Here is a 17,714-nt window from a genome sequence, read left to right as displayed (position 1 = left end):
GCATGATTCAGTCTTATACCATGTGCTGGGATGAAGAGTACGACATAAATGTAAGATACTAGATATTGCTATATATTTTCTGTAGAGAGGTTCTATGACTTCTTGTACGAGTAACTGGACTGAGAGGGAAAAAGAGCTGGGTTCTGGTCTGACCTCTGCCCCCTATCTGCTGGGTGGCTTTAGGCAAGTCTCTTGTCTCTAATTAGACTGCAAGCATGGGCCGTCTCTGTACTTGTACCATGCCTAACATGATGGGTCCTTGTTCTTGATTAGGTGCGACTCTTTGGTAATAATCATAAGAATTCTTAGAAAGGAATTGCCTTATGAACATGTGTTCTTTTGTGAGGTGCAAGAGAGTAAATTAGGTATTTTAAGTGTACATTCTTTCCCTGCTGAATGCACGTAACTTTGCTTAATACTAGTCACAGGTCTTGGTGGGAGAATAGCATCTTAAATCTGTAGTCATAATCTCTGTAATCTGTAACAGAGTAAATATGCTTCTCAGTGTATTTCCAGAAAGTAGATATACAGTGTCTATAAGTATTTAAGTGGAAACAGCATGGCAAATACTTAGAAGTGAAATCGCTTTGTTTCTTTGTACATTAAGTAACTTCCTTCTGGCTCAGAGTACTCACAGTGCTGTGATGTTCTTGTTTGTTCTGGATGTTTCAGCTCCTTATCTCTAGTCTCTTACAGCTTGTTTATTGAACTCTGGGTCAGTTTATTCAGGTTTAATGACTCTTCCACTGCATGTTTCATTTCAGACAGAAGGACTATTCAAAATGCCATTGTAGGTTTCTTTTAAAGGGTTGATCTTAGGTCATGTGGTTGAAGTCCGAGTGGAATGTTATGGGTGTTTATAGCAGTCTCCTCTTATTACACATGGTTCTTGTTTGTCCCCTACATTCTCAATTCTGCCTGCACAAGGAGGTTCCGGTGAAGATGAAAAAGGAACTCTGCAGATGTAGAGTGAGAGTATTCTCATTAGTGAGAAGAAACTTAGAAAGGGGGAGGAAAGATGGTCTTGTGGGTAAAGGACAAGGCTGGAGGAGTAAGCGACCTAGGTTTTTTCCTACTCCTGCCACAGATGACTTGAGTAAATCATTTGTGACTTTTTTGTACTGTTCCATGGTTTCTTCAAATTTTGAATATTTGCCTACCTTCCTGGGCTTATTGTGAGCTTTCATGAATGTTTGCACAGTGCTTTGAGATCCTCAGAGGGAAGACAGAACTGCAGGCTTATTAACAGCTCAGGGTCAAGATGAACAATGAACATTCATTCCCTCCTTTGCTGTAATATGTTATCACTCCTATTCCTGGACTGGAAGACCAGAAATACAGTGTTATATAAATGTAATATTGTACAGTTACCAAGCATTATATAGCAAATATTATGCAAAATTATCATAATGCTGTCCTAGCCACTAGGCAGACCTCTCTGTCCAAGAATAGCATCCCATTCCAGCTGGGGGATATCAAGTTGTAATAAGTCTGAGGTTTAAAAGCAATTCCCACATTATCATCTCATACTTTCACAAATAGGAAAATTTTTTAAAAGTGTCTCTGATAACAACTTAGCCTTTCAGAAACAGGGCTGGTGAGGGCGTGTGGACTTTTTTAGGTATACTGCTGGAACCCTGGCCTCTTGGCTTCCTTATTTTCCTCTCCATCATAACATTTTTGCTGTTCAGTTCCATTGTCTTTTCAGTTGCAGGAATTTAAAAGCCTTACTGTTGTGCCTAATTATCTTAGAGAAAGTGTGACTTCCCCTCTTTCCTTCATCCCACTTTTGCATTAAATAAGTGCCAATGTACTATGGGGATGCAGAAATCCCAATGTGTCTCTTAGGCCTTGTCTACCCTATAAAGATAAGTCGACCTATGGTAGGTCGACTTACAGCCACTGCATTACTTACTGCGCTGGCTGATGTCCACACTCCCCTCCTTGGGTCGGTGGTGTGCGTCCTCACCAGGAGCACTTCCATCAACCTCAGAGGGGGGCAGGGGCAGTGTGGGGAGCAGAGAGCCTGGTCTGCTGGCTCCCTGCTGGTTGGCTGCATGGGCTCCTCCCACTCCCCGTTCCCTGCTGGGATCCAGCGGGAAGCCGCCCGGGCTTCTCCCCTCCCTGTTCCCCACCAGAAGCAGGGGGAAGTCGCCCGTGACTTCTTGCCCCTGGGAAGCAGGGTCCAGCTGCCCCGGATTCTTGACCTACCGCCTGCCCACGCCTTACCAGGAGCGGGCGCAGAAGCCTCCCAGAGCTTCCAGCCATCCGGGGCTTCTTACCCCACTCCCAGCTGCTCAGCTCTCCAGGGGAGCAGAGGGCAGCTGGGCTTTAGCTTCCCAGCTTTCTTGTCAATTTCACAGCTCCAGCAGAGCCACCAAGAATGACAGCCAACAGCTGCTGTAAGGAACTCAGTGTCTACACTGATACTCCACACAGTCTCTCTTGTGAATAACAGCACCCCCACCCAGGGTTCATTTAATAACAGAAAAGGTTCAAACAACCCTCGGAGAGTCCCCAAAATAACGTCCATAACAGTAACACAAAAGTTCACATTTCGCCCTGGTTCTTCTGCCATACGCGGAGCTCTTTGGGTGTCAGTCTGCACCACTCCAAGCCATAGTCCCAGCCCTTCCTGGCCTTCTTCTGTCAGTGTCTCCCCTGTTTTGTGAGAGGAAGCAGTCTATAGACCAGCCTCTCCAGAGAGCTCGTTCCAATTGGCTGGAAAAGAGGGGATCCCTGCCCCACCCCACACTACTGGGCTGCTGATCCCTGGCTCTTAAAGGAACAGTATCCTGGATTTTTCCCCCATCCAAGTCCTAATTCCCCAGGAGCATTTCCTCTCTTCTGCTACTGAGACATTTTCTTGGCCTTTGTTCATTCCAGCTCTCTGGAATAGGGTCTTCTACTCTTAAAGAGCCAGTGTTCCACATTACACTCCCCACATAGGCACTCCTTTCCAGAATAAAAGCAACTTCATTCTGGAATAATCACTCTACTTCGAAAGTGCACTAATTATTCTGGAATAAAAGAGACTTTTTTTTCCAGAATAGAGTGATTGTTGAAGAGTAGTTTATTCCAGAATAGCTATGTTGATCAATTTCTCCATATAGACAAGGTCAGAGAGAGACACCTGATATGTATTATGTTTTCATGTCTATCATATGGCAATAACAGAGATCTTTGTGAGGAAAGGTGTTTACTCCATGATACTTACTTCCCTCTACTACCAAGATATCCACCATCTCCACTGCACTAATCGCTGTCTCTATATGAACAAAATGTTTGATTCTTGCTGCTGGAGTGATTTAGTTCCTTTAGTGATTTCCAGGGTGACACATGGTAGGTATGTTTTCATTTCGGTCAGTGTTAAATGCTTATCATGTGCCTGGATGGCAGCAATAATGTTGTTATTGGGTAATACCATGAACCCTCTCAAAATACAGAAGTGGTTTCTGAATAAATACATAAACAGAAGCAAACTCAGTTAAAACAGGAAATCAGTATGAAGTCCCACAACAACTCGGAATTTATGTATAAAATGGCTTTTCCTGGAAAAAAACAAATGCACAAAAATGAAATCAGAGAAGCCTCCAGCCTACAAAACTTTAAGAACATTTCTAATCCATATTGCTCTCTGGAAAAAGTAAGTTCTGCAGAGAGTAGGGTGTAGGTTTTGTGCTTGATAAGAAGTCTTCTGCTTGTGTGCAATGCAACAACATGCCAGGTCACAGGCTTGTGCTGTTGTGATTGTGTTTTGTTACATGCAACATGTGAATCCTATTCTGCCTGACTACAAGTAGTGAATTGATTTGGTATTTTTAGTTGGGCCTGTTGAATTTTTTTTTTACACCCCCCCTTCCCCCCCGGATGGATAGTCATTGATGCATAAACATGGAGGCATGTTCAAGGTCTCCTCTGTGAACGTTATTCTAACGGGCATCTACACTCTACTGCCTGCCATTGTACCTTAGGTTCGTGGGAGAATGAGCCTAATCTGTGATGACCCCATAGGACGGTTTACTCATAATTTCCTGATTATCCATTTCAGCAACTTCCTTCCCGCTTTCAAAAAACGGTTGATGGCCTTTCTTTATCTGAGATATTTCCCATTTTAATCAGTCTCTGCTGTTGCAGGATTACTCACCTTCTTACACAATGGCTCTCTTTTGGCTTTTTAGCACTGGGGGCTTCTTCACTACTTAGTTCAATTCTCCAAAACCAAAAGCCCTATAAAATCATGTTGATGACCTCAGAACCAGCTTTCTGTGAAGGGCTAGTTCTTTCTCACTTTTTCTAAACCAGTTTGCTCACCTGCCCTAATTAAAACTCTTATAACAGTTTCTTTGTACATGTGATGTGCCAATTGCGTTATGTCTTATGGGTGGGATTTTGAGAAGCATTCAAAATAGGCCTAACTTTACTCCCATTTGAAATCAATAGTAAACGCTCCCATTGACACTAGAGAGCCGCATTAGGGCAATGATGAGCATTTCTAAACATCCCACCCCGTGTGTTTTCATAAGCCTTGATGAGTATTTCACCATTATTTTTAGTACCACTAACTTCAGACTGTACCACATACCAGGAAACAAGAATAGGTTGATCTGGAAGATAATTTCATAATGAGTTCCATTTTTCTTAGCTTTGATATGATGATGATGATGTAACATTTATATTGTGGTAGTGGCTAAGTTATCATTTACTTTTTATGTGGGCATAGGCAATTTCAATGTCTTCTTGCAGTGCTTCCTCCTGTGAGTAATCCTACTTATGAGCAAGGATTAGAGAATTGAATCATGTTCGTGTTATAAAGCGAACGAAACAAGTCATAGAAGAGAGCTAGAAATCTGAACATGTGAAAAGAAAGAACATATTCCTTTCCCATTTCCTGTCCTTTATTCTATTTTTTAATTTTAGTAGCTTTAAGTGTAGTGTTCTTATAAATGATTCCCTTTCTGTCATTTATCAAACTCCCTCCCCCTCTTTTTCCTTTCCATCTGACCTCTCTTCTGTTAATCAAAAGCAGGATGTACAATTTCAAAATGGGACAGAGTCAGATGAATAAAGAGAGGTCATGGTTAAATGGAAAGCATGTATATTGGAAAAAATATCCAAAATGGATCCTAATTCGTGTCTCAGAAAGATTGCCCAAAAAAGGTCTGGCATTTATCAATAATGGGAAGCTGTAAGCATAACACATGCACCAAGACTCTAGAGTAAAAAAAAACATACTTAGTTTGACATACGACCAATTGTCTAGAGATGTGCACAACTATTTGGTGATATCAGTATGGATTTATTGTAACATTACAGTAGAGCTTACAATGTGCTAGGCACTGTCCAAATACAGAGAGAGCCAAGACCAAGCATGCCAAAATAGACCCCAAGAATTCATGAGATCACAGGATTTTTTTAAATGTTAAGTTCTTTTTTTTTTTTTTTTTTGGTTTCTGAGCCTTTTCAATGCAGTTAGATCACAATTCCAAGCTTTTCTCTGCAACCATGACAGTTAGAAACATTTTTTAAACATGTAAGATGAGATTCTTACATAATCACTTGCCTCCAGGAGCTGGGGTTTTAAGAAACACTAAAATGTTCCAAGGCTTGCAACACAAAGTGAGACACAATCCTGAAGAGCTCTTTGGATTTTTATCCTAAGTTTGCAGCCTTCAGTTTTATGGTCTGACTGCACTGATTCTCAAGCTGTTGGCTCCCAGAGAGCTGTGGTGACACTACCTGGTGTCCATGCCCCTGGGCTCCTTGTGGGGGTCTTAGCAAGGTGCCTGTAAATGTAGCTGTTGTCTGTGTGATCGGGGAGAGGGAGGAGAGGAAAGGAGGAGAGAACTCCCCCCACCCCCCGCTCCTTGGCAGAAGGGTAAGGGAGAGAACTGAATGGGATCCTGATATCCATTCTACACTTGCAAACGGGCATACTGTAATAGCAAGTATCACCAGGTAGCGGTGGTGTATAGTCTTCCAAGGTTTTTAGTAGTGTGAGAGCATGTTTTGACTCTGAGGAAGAGATGCTATGTTGTGTGTAGGCTTGGGATGCAGAGGCAGCTTTGGGACAAAAGAAGCTGTGCAAGCGGCAGGAGAATTTGTTCTTTTCTCTGACAACAAGAGTTCTGTAGCACCACGAAGTGGGTTGCAGCCCATGAAAGCTTATGCCTACAGAAATGTGTTAGTCTTTAAGGTGCTACAGGAATCTCGTTGTTTTTGCTGTATACAGACTAACACAGCTACCCCTTTGGAACTTTTCTTTGCTTTGGGTTCTGATTAGAGTCAATTCATGAGATAATTGCCCCTGGGAACCAGGCATTAGTGTTGGACTGTGTGTCCTGGAAGAACGGGTTGGCCTGCATGCTGTTTGACCATCTCTGTTCCAGAACTGGTTTTTATGTGTAAATAAAAGATATTACATATAGAGTATGTCCAGACTCCACATCACTGATGCCTCCTCTACTGGCAAGCCAACCTGCAAAGACCTGGACATCTGCAGAGTGGCAATGCTGATGTCAAAATGAGACACTGGTGCTGGAAGTGGGGGCAACAATATATCTTCCCTCATGCACACATTTATCGTGCGCATTTCTCATCCGTAGACTTATGAATACTTGTTTGCCTCACTCATTTAACATATTGACCTGAGACTGGATATTTTGTTGTGACTGGCCACTGTGCTCTTTCTGGTCACCAACTACCCCATCAGAATCACACAGCCATTTTTGCACTGTTGATATAATTGTAGTCTACTTGTGCTTCTTTTTTTCATCCTCTTCTGGCAGCATTCCCTTGTCTTTCCTCCTTGTTGTCTGGGCTGCTGCTTCCTTTTTTCTCTATGCCCCCACCCTTGTCTGGATCAGAAAGCTCTGTTAAGTGTTAATAGAAATAGTGGTTAGATGGGTCCTTCTGTGATGAATAACTGTGAGTCTGTAATGAAGTTTTCCCGGCGGTCATGCTGCACTACTATGTCAGATTGAAGATACCTTAAACTTATCAGGTTTGGACATAAGAACCTAAGAACGACCATACTGGGTCAGACCTATGGTCCATCTAGCCCTATGTCCTGTCTTCCGACAGTGGCCAATATCTGTTAGGTACTTGGAGGGGAGACCTCCAAAGAAATTTTAGGTGCAACAAGAGGTGATGTTGATGACTAGAGAGGAGGCATATTTCCCTTTGAATCAGTATTGAATCAGTACAGCAGCACTTTGCTGCTGGGTGGGTGAATGGTACAACCAAAGTCCTGATCACTTTGAGTCAGTAAATATCCTGTAGCACTTGTCACTAGAAGTTGTGGGGATCAGCCATGGTCTCCTAGCTAAATAACATTGCTGGTGTCAAATCCTGAGGTCCTGCATCATTTCACCTGGTATCTGCAAACTGAAGTCCAACCATCTGCTATTTAAAAAAGGCTATCCATCTTCAGTACTGTAGATAGGAGAGTTATGTTTCATGCTATTTTACGTTCACCGTAATATCCAGCATTAAATTAAACAATAAATATAAATCCCCAAGGGTCTGTGCTCCTGTAAGTCTTCCTGTCATCTCTTTTCAACTCTCCTCTGAAATCATGGGCCTGATTCTCCTCACCCCAGTTTTACACCAGCATAAGTTCACTGACTTCAAAGAAGTCACTCCTGTTTTGCACCAGTATGTGGATGAGAGGAGAATGGGACCAATGTATAGTCAGTCCCCTGTGTGTGCATTTTGATTTTTGTTTCCTTTTGGTATTGTTTAGCTCTGTAAAACATTTGGGGATCGATTTTATATAAAAGATCCTACATAAACTAAAACTCTGTTACTGGGAATCTGTGCTTGCATGGAAATCTGCTCTGTAAAGACTTGTCCTTTTCTAAGGGACTTCACTTTAGTGAGGTTTCCCACCTCAAACACTCGAGGGGCTAACTAATACAATGGGTCAATGCACCAGCCTTTCCTCTCTCGACAGATGATCCTGGTGCAAGTGCTGGAGCAGCCAACTAGGGGCTGTGCTCCTCTTGACCTGCTGCTCACAAACAGGGAAGATTTGATAGGGGAAGTAGAAGTGGGTGGCAACTTAGGTAGCAGTGACCATGAGATGGTAGAGTTCAGGATCATGACAAAAGGAAGAAAGGAGAACAGCAGGATACGGACCATAGATTTCAGAAAAGCAGACTTTGACTCCCTCAAGGAGCTGATGGGCAGGATCCCCTGGGAGGCTAATATGAGGGGGAAAGGAATCCAAGAGAGCTGGCTGTATTTTAAAGAAACCTTATTGAAGGTGCAGGAACAAACCATCCCGATATGCAGAAAGAATAGCAAATATGGTAGGCGTCCAGCTTGACTTAACAAAGAAGTCTTTGGTGAACTTAATACAAAAAAGAAGCTTACAAAAACTGGATGACTAGGGAGGATTATAAAAATACTGCTCGAACATGCAGGAATGAAATCAGGAAGGCCAAAGCACAACTGGAGTTGCAGCTAGCAAGGGACGTGAAGGGGAACAACAAGGGTTTCTACAGGTATATTACCAACAAGAGGAAGATTAGGGAAAGTGTGGGTTCCTTACAGAATGGGGGAGGCAACCTAGTGACAGAGGGTGTGGAGAAAGTTGAGGTACTCAATGCCTTTTTTGCCTCTTTCTTCACAAACAAGGTCAGATCCTAGACTATTGCACTGGGCAGCATAGAATGGGGAGGAGGTGAACATCCCTCAGTGCTGAAGGAAGAGGTTCAGGACTATTTAGAAAGATTGGATATACACAAGTCCATTGGGCCAGATGCAATGCATCTGAGGGTGGTGAGGGAGTTGGCTGATGTGATTTCAGAGCCATTGGTTATTATCTTTGAAAGCTCGTGGCAATTGAGGGAGGTCCCTGATGATTGGAAGAAGGAAAATATAGTGCCCATCTTCAACAAAGGGAAAAAAGAGGATCCAGGGAACTACAGACTGGTCAGCCTCACCTCAATCCCTGGAAAAATCATGGAGCTGGTCCTCAAAAAATCCATTTTAAGGCACTGGGAAGAAAGGAAAGTTATCAGGAACAGTCAACATGGATTTACCAAGGGCAGGTCATGCCTGACCAACCTGATTGCCTTCTATGAAGAGGTGACTGGCTATGTGGATGTGGGGAAAGCAGTGGATGTGATATACCTTGACTTTAGCAAAACTTTTGATACAGTCTCCCACAGTATTCTTATCAGCAAATTAAAGTAGTATGGGTTGGATGAATGGACTATAGAATGGACAGAGAGCTGGCTAGATCATCGGGCTCAACAGGTAGTGATCAATGGCTCGATGTCTAGCTGGCAGCCGGTAACAAGCGGAGTGCCCCAGGGGTCGGTCCTGGGGCAGGTTTTGTTCAATATCTTCATTAATGATTAGGAGGATGGGGTAGATTGCACTCTCAGCAAGCTTGCAAATGATACTAAGCTAGGGGGAGTGGTAGATACCCTGGAAGGTAGGGATAGGATACAGAGTGACATAGACCAATTGGAGGATTGGGCCAAAAGAAATCTGATGAGGTTCAACAAGGACAAGTACAGAGTCCTCCACTTAGGATGGAAGAATCCCATGCACAGCTACAGACTGGGGACCGACGGGCTAGGCAGCAGTTCTGCAGAAAAGGACCTGGGGGTTACAGTGGATAAGACTCTGGATATGAGTCAGCAGTGTGCCCTGGTTGCCAAGAAGGCTAATAGCATATTGGGCTGCATTAGTACGAGCATTGCCAGCAGATTGAGGGAAGCGATTATTCGCCTCTATTCGGCATCGGAGAGGCCTCATTTGGAGCATTGTGTCCAGTTTTGGACCCTCCATTACAAAAAGGATGTGAACAAATTGGAGAGAGTCCAGCGGAGGGCAACAAAAATGACTAGGGGGCTGAAGCACAAGACTTATGAGGAGAGGCTGAGGGAACTAGGTTTGTTTGGTCTGCAAAAGAGAAGAATGAGGGGGGATTTGATAGTAGCCTTTAACTACCTGAAAGGGGGATCCAGGGAGGATGGAGCTAGGCTGTTCTCAGTGGTGACAGATGACAGAACAAGGAGCAACGATCTCAAGTTGCAGTGGGGAAGGTCTAGGTTGGACATTAGGAAAAAGATTTTCACTAGGAGGGTGGTAAAGCACTGGAATGGGTTACCTAGGGAGGTGGTGGAATCTCCATCCTTAGAGGTTTTTAAGCTGAGGCTTGACAAAGCCCTGGCTGGGATGATTTAGCTGAGGTTAGTCCTGCTTTGAGCAGGGGGTTGGACTAGATGACCTCCTGAGGTCCCTTTCAACTCATCTTCAATGATTCTATGATTCAGTGATTCATATAGCTTAGGTTACAAGTGACACATATTTTGTGGTCTTATACTAGCTCCAGTGGACACTTATCTACACTACTTACAAATCCACTGCATGTGGTGGAACAGTTTCAGCATTATTGATGATTTTAGCACTGGAGTGGTTGTCTATTGGTACAGGAAGGATTTGTGGCTGGCAGAGCTGTGTGGAAAACAATACTTTGTATTTATATTGCAACTTCCATCAAAGGCTCTGAAAGTTAAACTCCACAAGATCCCACAACATGGGGGAGCATTATTCTCGTTCTACAGAGGAGGAACTGAGATACTGAAAGACTGTGATTTTTTTTCCCCTAGTGACACACAAAACTACAGTGCTGGGAACAGAAACCCAGATTTACTGAATCTCAGTTCAGTGTTTTTCACTTTAAAGACCATCTTTCAAAAAAACCAATGTAAATATCATGGGACAGATCCTGGTGTTAGCTGGCATGATTCTTTGATTTGAAGTCAATGGAGCTATATGAATGTACAGATCTAGCTCTGATGATTAATATACTGAAAACCACAAACTAAGATATCAGAAACATCATCCAGTCTTGCTGGTCTTCTGGCAGAAAAGGGAAGAGAGCACTATTTCTTATTTGTTTGTATTTGTTTTGGCTGTCTGATTGATATCTCCCCTGAAACTGTCTGTAATTTCCCATTGAGCACAGAGACATTTCAGTGGTGCAAACCTGGTCAAGTTGCTAGTGTTTCTGCTGCTGAACTTAGCATACAAGCTGCTCATAGCTGCAACAGATGTTTCTGTTTTTTAAGGTCAGTGGAAACCTTATTGAATATTTTTTTTATTTCCTTGTAGAAACAAATGCCAACATAGCTGAGATCCAAAAAGCTTGACCTCAGCCTTATGTTATTATTGGAAGGTATTGTGCCTGATATCCTATTGTCCTTCTCATGTAATAAACTGGCGGTTATGAATACCAGATTTGTTTTTTCACACATACAGAGTTTATGGATATTTGCTGTTATTCAGCTACTTCTAATAATTCTCATGGAAGCAAAATACTGGAAAATAATTGAACATGGAAGGCACAATCTCTCGATGCAGTGAAGTACTGGCGACGCACCTTGCTCAATGCAGTGTTGACCAAGCTGAAAATTAACTTAAAACAGATCTTTTCACCCATTGGTTTTGCTTGTGCCTTGAGGTCATTAGCCAAATGACAATAAGGCCAAACATTTCGAGAGTGTTGACTGACTCTGACTCTGTTTTGAATGTCCAGCTGGAGACATCTAGGGGACTTGAGCTGGGAACCCAATAACCAGAACACACACGAGTGTACATTTTTTGGCTTTTTTTTTTTTTTTGGCTTAGGATTGGATCCAGATTCAACCCCTAAATGCAAATGGCGTCTCCCCGTGCCAAAGAGGCATTGCACAACAGGAGGCTTTCCCTCCAGGGCAGGCCGTGTTCCACAAACAGCTTCCCTCATGGTCTCTGATAGGGAAAGGACAACTTTAATTTCCAGTGAAGGCTTCACATGAGCCCTGTGGGCAGTGGCTGCTCAGAGGATACAATGACTCAGTACATCCCCTGGTTTCCCTACCTTCACCCCTTCTCCGGCCAGTGCTGCCTCTGTATGGGACAACACCCAGCAACCTGGCTTCTGCTAGCAAAAGCTTCCAAATACCCAAGAGTAAATTTAGTCCTTCAAGTCAATTTTTGCAATTAGGCCATGTTAGCAAGGCAGTCTCCCCATTCATACATAATAGTGTCATTTGAGCAGCAGTTAGTAGTTTGAAGTATATTTTTAGCCAGCAAAATGACTAATTGCTTAGCTAGCCTTTGCTTTCAAGTCTAAGAATCAAATGCTTTTCTCTAGAAAAATGTTGGCTCATAATTTTTATGAACTGGGCCCAGTACTTTCTAAAGAGTTATGGTTCAGCGTTGACGTTCCAAAAGGCTTTTAAGAAAATACATGTGTGCTCTTCTCTCGCAGCTGGCTAAGTGAGGTGGGAATGTTTAAAGCTCTGCCAGCAATATCTATAAAATACAGCGTTGGACGAAAACAAGGCTTCCAGTACTCTCTGTCTCCTGATTCACAAATGTTTAAAGCCTTCCAGCTTATAATTTAAAGCCTTCCAGTTTACAGCCGTTGTTTAGAGATGGGTTGAGACTGGAAAACAAGACCAGGGTGGCAATGTGTACACTACCAAACTATCTAGAGGAAGCTGGGTAGCTGGCCTGGTACGAAGCTGGCCTGGTATGAAGTCAGAACATGCCTTTGTTCATAACATTCACTAGTGCAGTGGATAAGACTAAATCTTGCCGGTTGCTCAGTTCAGTTTAATGTGTTGCCTGCTTAAAGCTCCTTTGATATAGAGTCAGTGGAGGATATAAGCTAAGTTTGGGTGCTAAGAAAATAACACTCCGTGCTCTTGCTTTGGTGCTAAGCAGTCCATATCCCATGTGTGATGTTTGGGAGCCAGTGGATGTGTTAACAATGGTATACGCTGGGCCATTCACCAGAAAGAAAAGTGAAATCACACCCCAAACACTGGTTCAACTCCACTTCTTTTCTCAGCGCTGTTCTTTAGTAACAAAGATTCCAAACCAATCAGTCTCATCACCCCGCAAGGTCTTGTCTCGCCCTTGTCTCCAGGACTTGTCATTACAGCTTTCTTGCAGGGTTTCACGGACCTTGTTAGCTGAGGCTTTCCCCAAGTAACTCTGAGCTCCCTGTAGGGATCTCTTGCTCCAGACTTCTGTTCAACAGGCAGAGAGAGTCACCTGCTCCTCCCTGACCCTCAGTTTCCCCACTATGTTCCTCTGCCTAAGAGGCAGGACTCTTTATATGTGATTTCCTGTAGAGCAGGTGGCGAAGAAAAGATGTGTGTCCTGCAATGACAACTCCCAATTTTAAAGGGCCCAAGGTTGTAACATGAGCACTGGCGTGTCAGCACATGCTCCCAACCCCTAGTGTCTTGTTGCAATGGTCATATTGAATTTCAATGCAGTATATGTCAGAAAAGCAGAAAATTCTCTCTGATTTACTTTTTTCATATTTGACTAGAATGTCCTATGTCCATAACTTGATATAGGGCCAAACTGCAACCTCCCATATGAGCCCTTTCAGATCTGAATCCCCAGATCAGAACGCACTTGTGGTCTGGAGCCGAAGTGTGACCAGATCTATTTTCTGTTAAATCTCCTTAGGCTTTGTCACTATTAAATCCTAGCCTTGAATAGGTCTGTAACTTGAGCTGTAACCTAATTCTAACCCAGTTCTGGATATGGACACAGTCTCCTCAGCCCGTCTTTAGATCTAACATTGCTTTTCATCCAGCCCTCTAAGTGACACACTAACATGGTTTTGCTCTATATAAAAGTGGGAATGAGATGCTTAATACAAGGACCCAATGCCACATTTGCTACTGAAATGAATAAAGCTATTGCGTTAAATAGGAGTCTAGTAGAAATGGAGAGGAGACAGACGCGCTAAACAAACTCATCTGAATAGAACTGTTGCTGACAGGGCATTCAGAGGACGTACACCGAGAGAGAGGGAGAGTTGTTAAATGTCTCTTTCTCTCTTTCTAGTTACACGTGGAAATGTACATTTAGTAGATTATATATCTCACCATTTGCAAGTACCTTGTTAACTCTTTCCCTATTATGGTCTTAAATATTCATAAGATACTGAAGCTCACTTGCTTAGCAGTTAATAATAAAGCAAAAGAGATCCAAAGGGGCCCTTGTGATTAGCATAGCATGATTAGCATAGTATGGATCCAGAATGAACACTGCAGTTCTATTATTTGTGTTATGGAAGTGCCTAGTGGCCTCTTTGTGCTAGGCACTGGACAAACACCTAGTAAGAAACAGTCCCTGCATCCCCAAACAGATTACAATGTAACTAGACAAGACAGGTAAAGGGAAGGAAGGAAAGAGAGCCACAGACTTGCCCAAGGTCACTCAGAAGGTCAGTGAAGACAATAGAATTAAGATCTCCTGGCTCACTCCAGTGTCCTGACAACTAGATCGTACTGCCTATTGCCGGGTCAGTTATGATCCTTTTGCCTCTGTAGTTTGCTGACAATGCGATTAGGAGCCCCCCAATTAATGACTTGAAAGGGCAATCAATTTATCCGTGAATACTTGAAGTAATGGAAGCCGTTTCTAGTCAGAATGGTAGCTCTGTGTAGTTTGTCCATTCTATGCCATGTTTTATGTTCACAAAGAACCTTAGTTCAAAGGATTATTTGCTCATTTAACATGTTCACGCTAAAATGTGGAATACTGTACTGAAAGAAGATAATGGTCCAAATTTTCAAGCATAACCAGGCTTCCATTTTTCCAGATGTATTTTAGTTCCTGCAATGATTTGGGGCCACAGTTTAGATCATTCCAATGTCCAACTCCATGACTGCGTCTGCAAATCAGGGACTGAAGTTTCTTAGTGATGAAATACGCTTTACCTGTAAATTTCTGCACTCCAAAATGCAGATGGCAGCATCTGAACATCTAGTCGTGCAGTTCATAAGGTCATAGAAATACTAACACTAACAAAGCATAATCATTTTAAATCTGTATCTAAACCGCACACAAAACACTGCAGATGGCATTAGTTATGCCACATGGTGTGCACTGGGAAAGGTCAAGTATTGACCAGCTTTTTGAGACTGTAGGTAACCTTTGATTCTTAGGCCTGGTTTATGCCTAACACTTAGATCGACCTAGCTACATTGCATAGGATGTCCCCTGCTAGATGAATTTAAGTCAGCCTAAACCTTGATACATGCAGCGCTACGTTGACAGAAGCATTCTTCCATCAACCCAGCTACAGCCTCTTGAGTGGGTGGCTTAACTGCAGGGATGGAAAATCCCTTCTGTCACCGTAGCAAATGTCTACACCATAGTGCTGTAGCTGTGCTGCTGTAGCATCTGTAGACGTGATCCCTTCAGGTCAAATTGGTGGACATTGGTGGGCTAAAGTGGAATACTTGCAAAATTTTGCACTGCCATTGTTTAAGCTGTACCAGTTAAATGGATGTTCTGGGAAATTGCAATACTATATTTGTGTGTGTGTGTGTGTGTGTGTGAGAGAGAGAGACAGAGAGAGAGAGAGAGAATAAATGTGTGAGTAAAATATCATAGAATCATAGATTAAGGTTGGAAGGGACCTCAGGAGGTCATCTAGTCCAACCCCCTACTCAGAGCAGGACCAACCCCAACTAAATCATCCCAGCCAGGGTTTTGTCAAGCCAGGCCTTAAAAACCTCTAAGGATGGCGATTCCACCACCTCCCTAAGTAACCCATTCAATGTTTCACCACCCTCCTAGTGAAAAAGGTTTCCCTAATATCCAACCTGGACCTCTCCCATTGCAACTTGAAATATTTGCTCCTAGTTCTGTCATCTGCCACCACTGAGAACAGCCTAGCTCCATCCTCCCTGGAACCCCCTTTCAGGTAGTTAAAGGTTGCTATCAAATCCCACCTCATTCTTCTCTTCTGCAGACTAAACAAGCCTAGTTCCCTCAGCCTCTCCTCATAAGTCTTGTGCTCCAGTCCCCTAATCAATTTTGTTGCCCTCCTCTGGAATCTCTCCAATTTGTCCATGTCCTTTCTTTAGTGGAGGGCCCAAAACTGGACTCGATACTCCATATGTGGCCTCCCCAGTGCTGAATAGAGGAGAATAATCATTTCCCTCAGTCTGCTGGCAATGCTCCTACTAATGCAGCCCAATATGCCGTTAGCCTTCTTGGCAATAAGGGCATGCTGTTGACTCGTATCCAGTTTCTTGTCCTCTGTAACCTCCAGGTCCTGCAGAACTTCTGCCTAGCCCGTCGGTCCCCAATCTGTAGCAGTTCATGGGATTCTTCTGTCCTAAGGGCAAATTCTGCACTTGTGCTTGTTGAACCTCATCAGATTTCTTTTGGCCCAATCCTCCAATTGGTCTAGGTCACTCTGTATCCTATCCCTATCCTCCAGCATATCTACCACTCCCCCCAGCTTAGTGTCAGCTACAAACTTGCTGAGAGTGCAGTCCACCCCATCCTCCAGATCATTAATGACCATCCTCATTATATATATTTATACGTCAAATACATCTGAATCAGGAGTGAAAAACAATCAGCGATAGCTTAAGATAGCTGTGTATGTAGAAAGGGAAAATTGTCATTCTTGATTCAGATGAGCGATGTAACTGAAGTAAAGGCAATAAGACCACTAGAGAACTGGAAAGGGCTCTTTAATGAAGATTCAATCCTGCTCCCATTGAAGTCAATTACAAATTATTATTGATTTCAATTGGAGCACAATCAGGCCCATAGAGCCATACCCTGAAAGGTGCTGAGCTTCCTAACTCTCTCTGAAGCCCATAGGATCTGGAAACAGTCTCTGCCTGGCTAGACTGGGCCATTATCTACTGCTCTAACGCTCCATGGGGTTTGGAGTTTGTACACATTTTAGACCCTTACTCTCATGTTAACAGGGATTTAGGTTCTTGAGTCTTATCAAGGTTTACAAAATATATCTGACTCCTGGCAATCTGTACAGCATTCTTTCACAGCTGGCTGCCTACGGAAGTCACGTGAAATATGGTGGGAAATTTCACAAGGTCATGTTAGGATGGGGCAGTACTTAACTCATGCCCACCCATATTTAAGGAATAACTTCTAGAAAGAGAGTTAGGATAGCACAATCTTCCTTCATTCTATAAATACGCTGTTCAAATGCTTCATTTTTTGCCAAACAATAAACTTCAGTGAGTCAGTGTAATTTACATTACAATGACCAGATATGTCCAGAACGTGAAGTATTATACACTTTACCCTCTTACATCTTAATAGAAATATGCAGTTCCCTTCCATCACAATTAGGCTGACTCTTTACATAGACTGTAAGCTCTTTGGGGCAGGGATGTCTTGTTCTGTGTTTATACAGCACCTAGTGCAATGAATTCCTGGGCTATGAGTGGGGCTTCTTGGTGCTAAAGTACAACAAAGAATGACTTTTTATAACAGCTGTCTTTTAGCTTTAAATAGCTGAAATATTCCTTTTCTAATTCTTTTTCTAGCCTGTGCACATGTTAAATGCCGTGTGAAAGCAGAGGGAAGACGGGCATAGAGCACCTTCCAGGATCCAGACCCGTGTTGATACCTTCATGAACATTTAATATCCTGTGTTTCTCTATGGGTATGTTTTGTATTTTGTTTTGCTTTTTGTATTCTATTAACCAAATACAATAAAACTATTTAAAAAAAAAAAAAAAGCTATGATGATGATCAACAGTTGCATTGCCACACCTGATGAGATCAGTTTTGTTTTTTTTTCATATCACCACGGTATCATTTAGGATTGCCACCTCTGATGTACAAAAAACCTGGACTTCTGGGATGATCCTGAACCATTAAACTGGCCAGCTGGCAGTGCGTCC

This window comes from Emydura macquarii, unplaced genomic scaffold, assembly GCF_026122565.2.
Source record: "Emydura macquarii macquarii isolate MOO-44397 ecotype Brisbane River unplaced genomic scaffold, CSIRO-AGI_Emac_v2 contig_1045, whole genome shotgun sequence".
Taxonomy (NCBI): Eukaryota; Metazoa; Chordata; order Testudines; family Chelidae; genus Emydura; species Emydura macquarii.
This window is presented reverse-complemented; position numbering follows the sequence as displayed.